This window comes from Littorina saxatilis, linkage group LG12, assembly GCF_037325665.1.
Source record: "Littorina saxatilis isolate snail1 linkage group LG12, US_GU_Lsax_2.0, whole genome shotgun sequence".
Lineage (NCBI taxonomy): Eukaryota > Metazoa > Mollusca > Gastropoda > Littorinimorpha > Littorinidae > Littorina > Littorina saxatilis.
Window position 1 is genome coordinate 45,914,135 of NC_090256.1, and position 13,993 is coordinate 45,928,127.

Here is a 13,993-nt window from a genome sequence, read left to right on the forward strand (position 1 = left end):
AGCACAATATATTTATCAGGGAATGAAAAGATTAATCACTGTGACATGATTTATGTACACATGTATTACTGTTTGGGTCATTTATGAAACAACACAATATTCTACTATGATTATGTTGTATATGGGCGCATACCCTTCAGAAGGGGCTCTGGCCTAAAACTGAATAAACTTTCGTATTCGTATTCGTATTCGTATATTCTCTGTCTCTGTCTGTCTGTCTGTCTGTCTGTCTCTCTCTCTCTCTGTCTCTCTCTGTCTCTCTCTGTCTCTCTGTCTCTCTGTCTCTCTCTCTCTCTCTCTCTCTCTCTCTCTCTCTCTCTCTCTCTCTCTCTCTCTCTCTCTCTGAAAATATTCATCACACTTCGATAAATTCAACACTTAATTGTTTATTTACATGAAAAATTGGACTGAAAACGGAGTGAACATTCTATTTACATTATTGGCAGTATGACGACAATAGTCACTTTAACTCAAATAACACATACACCCCCTCCCAACATACACACGAACACACACACACACACCGCACGCTCACATGAACACAAGCATGCACACAGGCTGACATTCACATATCCCTTTAGGCACTTACAAACACGCTTGCACACACATAAAATACAGTTTACAATTTAAGTAGGTATTATGCATGTACTGAGATCACTTCTCCTGTGATGACGGCGTAATTTGTGTTTGGCATTATATTGCTCGTTGGAGCAAACTGTTGAGTGGCAAGACATGTTCCGATAGACGTAGGAATAAGTAATTGTTTTCCTTGCAATTCCTGAAAAATTCACAAAATGGATTGAGAAAAATGTTGGACGTTGCCCGATTCCGTTGCAATAGCCACAACCCGTTTTGCTGAGTGCTTCTCCAAACCTTCACTCCAACGGGTGTGTATAACATTGTCCACACCGCTTAACCATTAGTTTAGTTCTGCCAGTTTTACGCTAGTGCTCCAGCAATCTGCACCCTGTGTGAAGGAACGCCATTGGGAACCCACACGTCTCCGTATGGCAACCGTTGCCATAGCACCACGCGTAGTCATACACGCCCTTGACATCCTGCTTGACCTCATCCTTGTCCTGTCGTCGGCTGACCTTGGCCGTTCTGACCCACAGTCGGCAGCCACTGCGCATGACACGCTCCAGCTGCGCGCGCACAGAGGGCGAGGCCAGCAGACGAGAGAGCGAGAGGCGATTGGCTGAGGAGGCGCGCAGCACGCGGCACCACACCACGTGACGACGCGCCCCGGGACCGGTCTGTACAGCAGCCTCACACAGCACGCTGGCCTGACTCCTCTTGCCTGTGACCACGCCCCCAAGCACCGGCCCGCCCCGAGCGCGTGCAACTCCACGCAAGAAGCGCCGCCATTGTCCGCTACTCACTTCCGCTTCCGCCGGAACCACCGCCAGTTTCCACGGCGACCAGCACAAGCGGTTGAAGCGGAAGTTGGTGTCGGGCACCTTCTCACGGTTCAGCTTACGGATGATGGTCCTGGGCTTGGCCGGTGATCCGCTTGCTGCCGGGTTTGACGGTGGTGGTCCTGGCGGCACGGGCGACCAGTTTCTTGGCGGCTCTCACGGCCGTGGTCTTCTTGCCCGTCTTGCTGACGGAGGCCGCCTTGACCAGTGCCGCAGCCTTGGTCAGCTTGACCTTGGTTGGCCTGGCAGTAGTGGTAGAAGAGGAGGTTGAAGCGGAGGAGCCAGCACGTCTGAGGACGCCGAACACACCCTCCAGGTCCTTGTGCAGAACCATCCGTCCCTCGCGGGCACGCACCTCCGCCTCGTAATTCTGCACATTAAGAAAGGGAGCTTTAGTAACAAAGGATAAGGAATTGAAGATAAAGTTCCCGAGACACCAAAAACACAGGCACTTGACACGAGGTGGGTGGGGTCTGTGGGTTGGATGACGTGGATCTCAATGCTATGCTAACTTGGTTTTTCTGTCCCCAGAACTAGTGTCTGTTTGGGAGTAGAGTAGAGTGGAGTTTCCGCCACCCTAACCACGTGACATCCAACCATCAGTCCCCGCTCATCTCGTGTTAAGTGCCTGTGACCAAAATGCTACGGAACCGTCGTAAAACAGTTTAGACTGAGCACTTGATGGAAGTCCAGTGATTTAAATGGTTAAACAAAATCAGTTATGCGCTTTGTAGCCATCTGATTATTGATAACGGTACGTACGTGCATATTAAAAAATGTTCGGGAAAATAAAAGACAAATCTATGTACATTCGGACATGATAAGCAGTTTCTCTGCAAGCTGATTTACTAGAGACATGCTCAAACTGCAGAGTTTCAGGATCCCAACAGACACTCACCTGTAGAAACTCTGCACCTTTCTCGCGGCAACAGATGGCCATGATGACGTCACACAGCGTCCCGAACTCTGACAGTTTGAGGTGCTGACCATCGGTCATTGTTGTCATCGTTCGGAAGAAGTTGGTGGATTTATCACTGGTTTTGACCTGCACCCCGTAAATTCTAACACCCTGCACAAAAACAAGGCATAATGTTTGAAAATAAAATTGTAAAGTAAAAAATAGTTCACAAATTGTTTTTAGAGCCGTTGTGGAATGAGACATGTCTTTGAAAAACGGTAAAAAGAAACTTACTGCATTTGTAAATAAAAATTTAGAGTGATAACAGCAGAAAATTTGCCTTATAATCTAGGAGCTGTTGTCATGATTTTCTCTAAACATAAGATTGAAAGACATGCTTGTGTCAGTGCAAGCAAAAGTTACTACTAAGTCAGTACTATTTAAGAAGAATTGTGAAAATGGACTCACCATTTTCTGCAGCAGACGAACCTCCGCCTCCCAGTCAATCTTGTCCTTGTTCTGCGGATCGGAGGCAAGGTGAGGGAAGGCGTCGCCAATGACAACCAGAACCCTCTGTGATCCCGAAACCCAGGATAGGTTCTTGCGGACCAGCCTGAGCATCACCTCGTAGGCCTCGGGCTCGTCCCCGCCGTGGGTGTCCTCGACCTTGTTGACGAAGTCCACCAGCCTTGGCAGGTCGTCCGTGAAATCCAGGTGCTTGGTCACGTAGGTCTTGCCCTTGTCGTAGTACGTAGTCACCATGGGCAACAACAGAGGTAGTGACGGCGGGTAGGTCGGTCTGCAGTCGCTGCAACATGTCGGACAGACGACCTCTGACCTCCGTGAGGGCGCTGCTCATGGAACCCGTCGTGTCGAAGGAGAAGACAACTTGCAGGGGGCCGTTGGGCAGCATGGCGGACGGCATCTCTGGATTGTTTCCCCTGTTAATGAAACATGACTGTGTTATTCGTTTGGATACATACCAAGAGCAAGATATAGCTTGGAAATTATTAAACGATGAGTTGTGACAATGTACAGTAAATAAAAGGAACTACTACTAAGAAGAACGTTCGAATATTGCGGGGGAAAACATGTTTTAACAAACGAAGGACAGGTACAAAAATAAGTAACAGAAAAGCGGAGAGGATAATACTTTTAACAGCTGGAATTTAGCGTCGGTGTTTTCAGTTTAGTCTTTGGCTTGTGTGTTTCTTTCCCATGTCTTTCTTTCTTGGGTATTTTATCCTTCGTTATCTTCTATGGTTGTTTTATATCCATTGTTTTGATTAGGTATGAACTGCACGCTGTATCAAGTAAACATGGGCGAGATAAAAGCTTGGCGGACTGAAATGAGAAGAAAGGGGTAAACATATATACAGTGGTACCTGTGTTAGGAGTGCAGATACTGTAAATGAAGAGGACGTAGTAAAAATCAAGAGAATGTTTCGGCTGGATGATTAATGAAGCGGCTTTGGCAGGGTTTCGTTGCGTCAAAATCAGCCTCAAAAAGCGTTTTAGCGTCGGGACGTGCTGAAGACTCAACAGAGACTCAGAAAGCGGTTTGAATAGCGAACTGTGGGCCGTATCGGGCTTTATACACTGAGAGCTTTGCTTCGCAGAGTTGCCTGCGCCAACAACGCATGCCGCAACGGCGACGACTGGCTCGATAGCGCTCCTCGCCGGTGCATGCTTCGCGGAGTTGCCTGCGCTAACACTGAACAGCAATTCTTCGCGGAGTTGCGAGCCGAAAATAGTAGCTAGAACCAGGGCAAAGTCGTTCGACCTCTACTGTAAACAGGTTCGCTGAAGTTGGTTGACGCTGTTTTGGTGGTACACGTAGATAGGGTCTATCTATCTTTATCTAAGTTGATACGAGGGCCAACCGTCAAAGAGCTTGTCGGGCCGTTAGGGGTAGATATGAGGAAGCGAGGAGGAGGAGGAGGAGGGGGGGGGGAGAGTGAGAGAGAGAGAGAGAGAAGAGAGAGAGAGGGAGAGAGAGAGAGTGAGAGAGAGAGAGAGAGAGAGAAGAGAGAGAGAAGAGAGAGAGAGAAGAGAGAGAGAGAGAGAGAGATAGATAGAGAGAGAGAGAGAGAGAGAGAGAGAGAGAGAGAGAGAGAGAGAGAGACTGAGAGAGAGAGTGTGTGTGTGTGTGTGCGGGTGTGTGTGAATGCGTGCGTTTGTGTGAATGTGTGTGTGTGTGTGCGCATGTGTGTTTGTGAATGTGTGTGTGTGTGTGTGTGGTCAACATTCAGTCATGCTGAGTTCATTTGCAGACCAGAGCCTTCTTTACCTCGTCGTGTGTGTTGTCGATACTTAGAGCCAACGGCTAACTTCACAATCGGTAACCGCCAATGCTTCATGTCTTCATCTTTGTTACAAGTTTTGAAACCGTGGTTAGTTTAGTGGATGTCTGTATATATTCCTTGTTTTTGTATGCATCTGTATTGTCAGTATCAACATTCATGTTTCACGATGAAGCAAAGCGTTAGAAGTGCTTGTCGCAAACATGTTACTTTGGAGGCTTTTGCAAGTGCTCTTAAGCTTGTCGTTGACTGTTTTGTCGCAAAATTGCGACTAGACTGAGATCTGCCCAAATGTGCTCATCACATGCGATCACTGTATCCGGCCTTTTATCATGTCTTGTCATGTGCAGTATATATCCAGAAACTGGCCTAGTCACGCGTGCGATTCATGTATAGTCTTCAGTCATCGTTATACAATGACATATTCCAGAATCATGGATTGCATGTTGGCACTATTTCTTTCCTCAGCCTCCGCGTCTTCCACAAACCCTGGCCTGCGAGTCCAGGGTAGTGTTGACTGTGTCATTTATTTCGTTTTCATCTGCATACTATTAGCATTTACCAGAAGGAAAGTGAGTTATTGTAATGAGTGCATCTTGTTCATTTCATCATCTGTGTAAGTAGTATTTATACTATCCGTCATAAAAAAAAACACTGATGCGTTTGAGGACAGATCTTTGTAATGAGGCCGTTAACTTTATTGTAAATCCAGTTATAAGACGGGAAAGGTCATCCTATTCCCTTACCATATTCAGCAAACAGATTGATAATACGTACGGCAGTGTTTATACAGTGAAACGTACAACACAAACACGCCCCAATATCCAATTCACAAAAGCAAGGTTCCCGCGTTTAAATCAACAACAAACAAGTCACGTAAGGCGAAAATACAATATTTAGTCAAGTAGCTGTCGAACTCACAGAATGAAACTGAACGCAATGCAACGCAGCAAGACCGTATACTCGTAGCATCGTCAGTCCACCGCTCATGGCAAGGGCAGTGAAATTGACAAGAAGAGCGGGGTAGTAGTTGCGCTGAGAAGGATAGCACGCTTTTCTGTACCTCTCTTCGTTTTAACTTTCTGAGCGTGTTTTCAATCCAAACATATCATATCTAAATGTTTTTGGAATCAGGAACCGACAAGGAATAAGATGAAAGTGTTTTTAAATTGATTTCGGAAATTTAATTTTGATCATATTTTTTATATTTTTTTATTTTCAGAGCTTGTTTTTCATCCAAATATAACATATTTATATGTTTTTGGAATCAGAAAATGATGGAGAATAAGATGAACGTAAATGTGGATCGTTGTATAAAAAAATATTTTTTTTACAATTTTCAGATTTTTAATGAGCAAAGTCATTAATTAATTTTTAAGCCACCAAGCTGAAATGCAATACCGAAGTCCGGGCTTTGTCGGAGATTACTTGACCAAAATTTCAACCAATTTGGTTGAAAAATGAGAGCGTGACAGTGCCGCCTCAACTTTCACGAAAAGTCGGATATGACGTCATCAAAGACATTTATTGAAAAAAAGAAAAAAACGTCCGGGGATATCATACCCAGGAACTCTCATGTCAAATTTCATAAAGATCGGTCCAGTAGTTTTGTCTGAATCGCTCTACACACACACACACACGCACGCACACACACACACATACACCACGACCCTCGTCTCGATTCCCCCCTCGATGTTAAAACATTTAGTCATAACTTGACTAAATGTAAAAAGAACAGCTTAAACTGAACATGTTCTGTATTGAGGAAAGAAAACTCAAATGTGTATCCAAAACAGATAATGGTAAGAGCATGAAGGACCTTTCCCGTCACTATATAGCCTAACTTGATTACGACAATAAACGGCCTCATCCCAAAGATGTGCACTCAAACGCTTCTGTCTAATTTTTAATGACGGATAGCATAGAATGACTTTGCAGATTTCTGGACAACAATGCCTCGAACGACAGAAGATTCTGCAGTAAACGGCGCAACACCTTGCATGTGATTTTTCAGGCGCGGCTGCACATATCCGGGTCCCATTTGAAGAACCAACCTTACGTCACCGGAGGAAAGGGAAACAAACAACTCCATATTTTTCTGCTGCCGGCGTTGTAAATCTGGGCAATGCGCAAAGCAAAACTGAATATTCTGGCTTTTTTAGAGAAAATGCGGGAAATGCACATATTTCTCAACATACTGAGCGCAGTTCGCATGTTTCAAGAGATGGAGCATTTATCCATGAACGCCATGCCAAAGGCGTATTAAGACAAGATTCTGCTCAGACTCAGCGAAAGCGACCTGCGTTAGTGCGCGGTATGGCAAGAAAAAGTAACAGAAGCCAATCTTTTGTGAGTAAATCGAAGGGCTGTCTGCGTAAACGAAGAGTGATACTGAGGCGTGATGCTAGTCAAACGGCTCTGGGTGGGCCAGTGCAGAACAGAAGCAACAAAGGCAAAACGGCAAGGCAGGCGAATCAAAACGACGTAGTCCCAAGGAGCAATATTCCATCGGCAGTAATAGAACGCAACAGTGGCACACTTAAACGAGCAGAGCCTGTGCCTGAAAGTGAAGCTCATCTAGCAGCTAAAATACTAAATGTTGTGGTCAAAACAAACAAATGGTGCAAGAGCACTACGCTAAAGCAGGCATCTGTACCCACAAGTGTAGCTCAAATACCGACAAAAAAAGAAAATGTTGCGACCGAAAGAAATAATATACCACTAGCAGCAAAACGCAGGAGCGGGAGAGTAAAAAGAGCGGCCGAACGGCACAGGCGAAATCGCAGTAATCCACCCCATCACACTGACCATGGCCATGGCTCGCATCCTGACAAAGCTGAGATTTGCTGCTGGTACATGGTACTGGGACAGCCGGGGGTGCACAGCTCTGACATTCGATGCCACGGTCCGAGTAACATATGGACTCACCATGTCTGTATCTCTAACGGAACTATAAAGTCTTTCGCGCCCACAACAAGTAGCTCCACTTTCAGTGGTGCGATGACACAATCTGCGCAAGGGCAGCGAGCTAGTTCATCACTGACATTGCCACATTCTTTGAAACCTTCAACCACTGCGCCCATTTTGCAATCATCGCGAGCATTTTCTAGCACAGCGCAGGCAGGCAGCATAATAAATAAAACGCATAAGGAAAGTACGACGAGCAGTCAACCATCTCAGCGTATCAGCAGCGTCTTGTCAGGCAGCAGCACTAAGCGCTATTCAACAGCAGCGTTGATCGTGACAGGTACACCCAAGTCTTCTGTCTTCCCACGAAACGGATCAAGTACGTCTCCAGCGCAGCTCATTATGACATCCCCGGTATCAAACACACAGCGTTCATCTTCGTCGGCCTCTGTCGGGACCTCTCTCACGACGACGCAAAAGACGATGACGTCAAGGAGGACGACTGCCAAGAGAACCACGTCAAGAAAGATGACGACGAAAACGCTGACGACGAATAAAATGACGTCTAATAGAGTCTCAACAAAGTCTGTGACGTCGAACGGGGTGACGACAAAAATGCTGAGCACGAAGACCAGAAAACCAACAGGGATGACGACGACAATCACAACTACCACGCCGGTAACATCAAGCGACGGTCTCTCCTCTACTGTCACAGCACCTTCAGCGTCAAATTCCCTGCCAGTAAGTTCTTTGATGTCATCCACAAAGTCTCTTTCGACTTCAGTCAGCCCTCCGATTGTCAGTTCTAACCAAGCACAGACTTCGACTATCCTTACGCCGGCAAGTGGGGGCCACGGACTAGCAAGTCCCTCTACGCAACAAGCGGCGATGACGTCACCCTTGATGCCCGTGTTCAATGTCATGACGTCATTGGCGGAGGTGTTGAATTTCGTCAACAGCGTGCAGGTGAATAATGGGTGAATGAAGGTGTGAATATATAGATAACTAAACAGTAATTAGTGATTTATTCATCAACAATTTTCCGTGAAACGCCTAGAATGTGTTTACATGTCGTTAGTAAAAGGGCTAGAACAAAACAGAAAATAGCATCGATGCTGAATCGGTCTCACACGACCACCGTGGTTCTCGAAATTAGAAACAACAATCACAAATCAAACAAACAAACAAACACGTCCGAGATTTTGGCCCGGAGCCACTTGGCCGAGTGATCGGTCATTTCTAACTTGAATGCGCCAGTGACTGATGGCCAAAGCAAGCTATAACATAGCTTTCTAGGCTAATCGGTAACAGTTGTTGCTGAAATGAATGTTGCTGAAGATGGGGCATATTGCTTGCATAAATCAATTTGTTTTTATCAGTGCAACGTATCTCTGGAATGCTTGTCTCACGTCCTGCTTCATCCTGATCTCTCTGCTGACGTCAAACTTGACCTTCTGACATCTGACCCCGTTCCATGGCCTGACTTTGAGAATGGAACTGACCACACGACCTTGGCATCAGACAGCATCGGGGTTTGTGGTTTCTTATAACGGTATTTCATACCATATTTGTGATAATTATGATTTGTATTTTCATTTTCGTCATCATCAGCAAAAGAAAGCAATCATTGTATACTATCTGCAGCTATATTCACGCCGACCAGTACAACAGTTGGTTGTACCTGGCTGTAGTTAAATTCCCTTTATTACTTGCCAGCAACAACAGCTACTACTAATAACACTCCAACTATGCACTATAGTCACACACACTCCTGCAATTATTTACGTTGCTACAAAACGAAGAAAGAAGACTACGCCGATTATTGTCTTCATTATTGGTAACTACACCAATACATGATGGCCTATTTAGACAATTCTTTTATGGTGATATTTTGATTTTGGAATATGATCATCACTTTCTTTGTGCAGCGTTTCTTTCGAATTCTGAACAGATACCTTGGCAACGCTGGGGTTGGTCGGTACCAGTCTATTGATGACGTAAGCACATACACTAATGCATGTGTCGTGTTTATGAGGCATGGGAGTTAAATGTAACGATGTTTTCAATGACCTTCAAATTACGCACGTCTATTGTTAATTAAAACTGTAATCTTACAAATGGTACACTACCCTGCTCGGAAGTGTAATTATTGTGTATTTTTTAGCCATTCTAAAAGAAGTGAAACTTTGAAACATTGCCATCCTTCAGTGTTTGGATCTGTGGATGTTTAACTACTTACGACATGTGATATGGGAAATTGATAACTAGACACTGACATTATTTTTGAGAATTTCGAGACTTTATTCTCTCACGTGCATGCCGTGTGTGTGTGTGTGTGTGTGTGTGTGTGTGTGTGTGTGTGTGTGCGTGTGTATTTGTGTGTGTGTGTGTGTGTGTGTGTGTGTGTGTGTGTGTGTGTGTGTGTGTGTGTGTTTGCGCGCTCGTGCAAGTGTGCGTTCGTGCGTGCGTTTGTGTGTGGCCACTCCTGTACGTGTGTGAGTCTACGAAAAATATTTCTGCTTGCTTGTTTTCCTGTTGTATTAATACACCTTTGACATTGCAGGGGCTGGAGCAGACACTGCTGACACTGGAAGTCTTTATGGACAAGGTCATGGCACGTGATCTACACAAGAACTCCTCCATGCTTGGCCGCTTCTCGCATCTCGGTATATTACGTAATTTGTGTAGACGTATGTGGTACCTGGGGTAGATGGGAGGTTTTGGATAAAAACAAGTTTTGATTTAAAAAAAAATGTTTCAACAGTCTTGACCATTATTTTTGGATACGTTTCCCAAATCCCCTTAAAATCAATGTCTCCAGGGGATAAGACAAGACACAAATTGGGTGACGGTGTTCACCGCATGCATGCTTTACATTTTTTTTTTTTTAAAGAAATGTTCCTGTTTTCCTCACTGTTTCATATTGTTTGAGGTGCGATCACTTTTACTCACCTCTACCTTTTGATCGTCGAATTAGTTTCTTTTTTAAAAACAAAAATGTTTTAATTATCTTTTTTGAAGCATTTCTCTGTTTTCATTCTAAATTAAAATACCACACAAGAAAACAGTTGCAGGGTCATGACAGAAAAGGGTCGGCCGGGTTGTTGTAAAAACTCACTCTTTGACGTGATATGTAGGGTCTATACTATCTAAACTCGGAGACAAAAGAAACGCAAATAAAGGATGCGTTAATTAAACCTTTATAGACTTGAAATAAAAAGAAAATCATGATACTAGCATGTTCTGCACGTGTTGTTTTAGCGGTCTCATCTTGTCAGAACCGTGTTTGCCATTATCTGGGTCACACGCGAGGTCTTGTTCACGGGGATACCAAACCATCATGGGGACAACTTTCAGCACATGCAAAATGTGGAAAAGCAGCTTTTCGTGTTCAGAGTGTTCAGGCAAGCTGTACCGTACTCACAAAATTGTTACAACATTCATTTCTGCGACACAAGGGCGATGCCGAGACTATCACCAGATCAGCGCCAACAGGCGATCGGGAGACTTGATGCCGGACAATCAGTTCAGCAAGTTGCTAGGGCATTTGGAGTAAATGTCACCACGGTTTATCGCCTGCAGCAACGTTTTCATGTCACTAACAGCACCTGCGACTTACCAGGACGTGGTACCGGGTAACAACAGCCCGACAAGATCGCCATCTTGTCCATCAACACCAGCGAGATGCATTCGAAACTGCCGCCAACACAGCCCGTAACACATTCGGGGTGCATAGACAACCCGTCAGCGCCAGAACTGTACGCCGACGCCTTGGTGGGCAGAACCTGGTAAATCGGCGCCCTCCTCGACGTCCTGTCTTGACAGCTCAGCATCGCCTGGATCGTCTGGCCCGGGCCCAGCAGCATGCCCACTGGCGCCATCGGGACTGGCGGAGGGTTTTTTTTTCGGACGAGAAGCGCTTTTGCCTGGAACCTGGCGATGGGCGTGTCCGGATCTGGCACCTGGACAGCGGTTTGCTAACAATAACACCCTGCAGCATGATCGATGGGGAGGTGCCAGCGTCATGAAATGGGGCGCCATTGGTGTCAACCAGCGAGTGGGACCTGTCGTCTTTCAGAACGTCGGCCAAGGTCGTAGGAATGGTGTCAATGCAGACCGCTACATCAATCAAGTCCTGCGTCCCTATGTGGTTCCCTTTGTCCAGAGGCACCGGAACTGCCTGTTCCAGCAAGACAATGCCCGTCCCCATACTGCACGTGCTACCCATGACTTCCTGCGTCACAACAGCGTGAACCTTCTGCCTCATCCTGCTCGATCTCCGGATCTCAACCCAATCCAACACTTTTGGGACATCATGCAAAGAAGGATTAATGCCCTTGCCCGGAGACCCCGCACAGCACCAGAACTGCGTGCTGCCGTGACCCAGTTGTGGGCTCAGGTCCCTCAGCAGCAAATTAATCACCTCGTCCTCTCCATGTACCGGAGGTGCGCCACAGTCATCAACGCCCAGGGAGGAGCAACACGCTATTGACTTTCAACAGTCTTTAAACAGTGTTCAGTGGAACATGGCACGTCATGCTCTCATCCCAATACACTTTTCCGTATGGTTTTTGTATCGGTCAGTTCGTTTCCTTGTTATTGTTAACCCGAAATAATTAATTCGACATTAAAATTCATGTGTAACCCATCTTCACTGCAGCATTTGCGATTCTTTTGCCTCTGAGTTTATATGAGGGGCGGGTATGATCGGGGAGTTTTTGGCGGAGAAGGTGGGGGGGGGGGGGGGGGTGGGGTGGCGTGGGGTAGAGCTTTTCTGAAGCCAGTATGCATGGGTGATCCAGATCCTTCTCATGGGCAGACGATCGTCCGGATCGTTTTAGCATTTACTGTCACATATCTTATCGGTAATCACATGTATACACGGCCTTTTCCAATCGTAGTTTTATTCCCCGGTCTAACCTGCTCGTTGATTTTGTCCGAAGAATTTCAGATCGAAGAGCTGACTGTGAATCATGGAGTGGAGCAGTTTCGGTATCGGGATGAACAGAACCTGTGTAACATCAATCACGTCCACATGGATCAGAGCGAGACTGAACGACAATACGGTAACTATATAATCACAATGCAGCGAAATACAAAGCAAGACGAGACGAGACGAGACGAGACGAGACGAGACGACACGAGATTGAACGAGACGAGACAAGAATAGACGCGACGAGACGAGACGACGATTTGGCACGATGCACTTCAATACAATGCAATACAAACCAATAAATAAAATTCCACGCAACGCAACTCAGTAGAATGCATGCAATGTAATACGATACGATTTACAATACGATGGGATACAATACGATGCGGATGGGATACAGTACAATACAATACAATACAATACAATACAATACAATACAATACAATACAATACAATACAATACAAAACAAAACAAAACATATAATGCAATACAATAGTATACGATATGATAGCATACAATAGAGTGCGCAGACTTTATTTTCTCATTGGAGACCTGAGACTCCGTACCAAAAATGAACAATCTGGCTGCTTCTTGTGAAGTAAGGGAGTTTTCTTCTTCTTCTCGTTCGTCAGAAAGGGTATTTTAAATTTGAATTGAATTAATTTTGGAGATTGCCACAGGTGTCCAGGGCGAAATGTATTCACTGTACACAGAAAGCACACAGGCTGCGGAATTTTAGAACGTGCCTGAGTAAAAAGATGCTATTATTCCTTGTAAAAGCTCGGACAGGTCTGTTAAAACTGGGCCCGTATTCATGTACAGTCAGACAACTACCGAGATGCTATCAGCAACTGACTGATAGCTACAGAGCAGTAAATCCTGATTTCAACAGCTAATCGCGTGCTATGTTTGAACGCTGTTAGCTATCAAAGATGCCATATTGCTTCTTGATCTTTATGCATGCACACATCGCTTAAACGAGCAAATGATGTAGCTAACTCTCCGGTTTTCAGCCAAAGCTGTCTTTGTCTCTGTGGTGATGCAAGTACCAAACAGGAATGTATCCATGGAAACTGGGTGAGTATGCACACTGCGCTGACACAAAATAGCACGTAAAATGAACATTCGTTGCATGTATGTAGGCAGCATTGGTTATCATAGAACAAAGAATAACGCTCGCTCGTCGGAACGGTTCCGGTGTTGACATGTCAATAGAAATGTTTACTGGAACTCCCCTTTCACTCCCCTTAAGATAATTATACGATATAGGTGTGTGTGTGTGTGTGTGTGTGTGTGTGTGTGTGTGTGTGTGTGTGTGTGTGTGTGTGTGCGTGTGTGTACGCGTGCGTGCGTGTGTACGTGACGTGCGCGTGACTGCGAGGGTGCGGGCGAGAGTGCGCGCGTGGGTCTATGCATACGTAATATGTGCTCGTGTGCATGCTGCGAAGCTTACCCTTGCGTGCGTGTGTACGTTTGCTTGATTTGAAGACGAAATACATCTGCCCGACCGAAACTGTCGTTATGTTGATGCTC

At 45.5% G+C, this 13,993-nt stretch overlaps 1 pseudogene; it reads right to left on the reverse strand.

Moving 5' to 3' along the window:
* Positions 1-309: 309 nt before the first annotated feature.
* Positions 310-3,320, reverse strand: LOC138983322 (uncharacterized; annotated as a pseudogene).
* Positions 3,321-13,993: the final 10,673 nt, after the last annotated feature.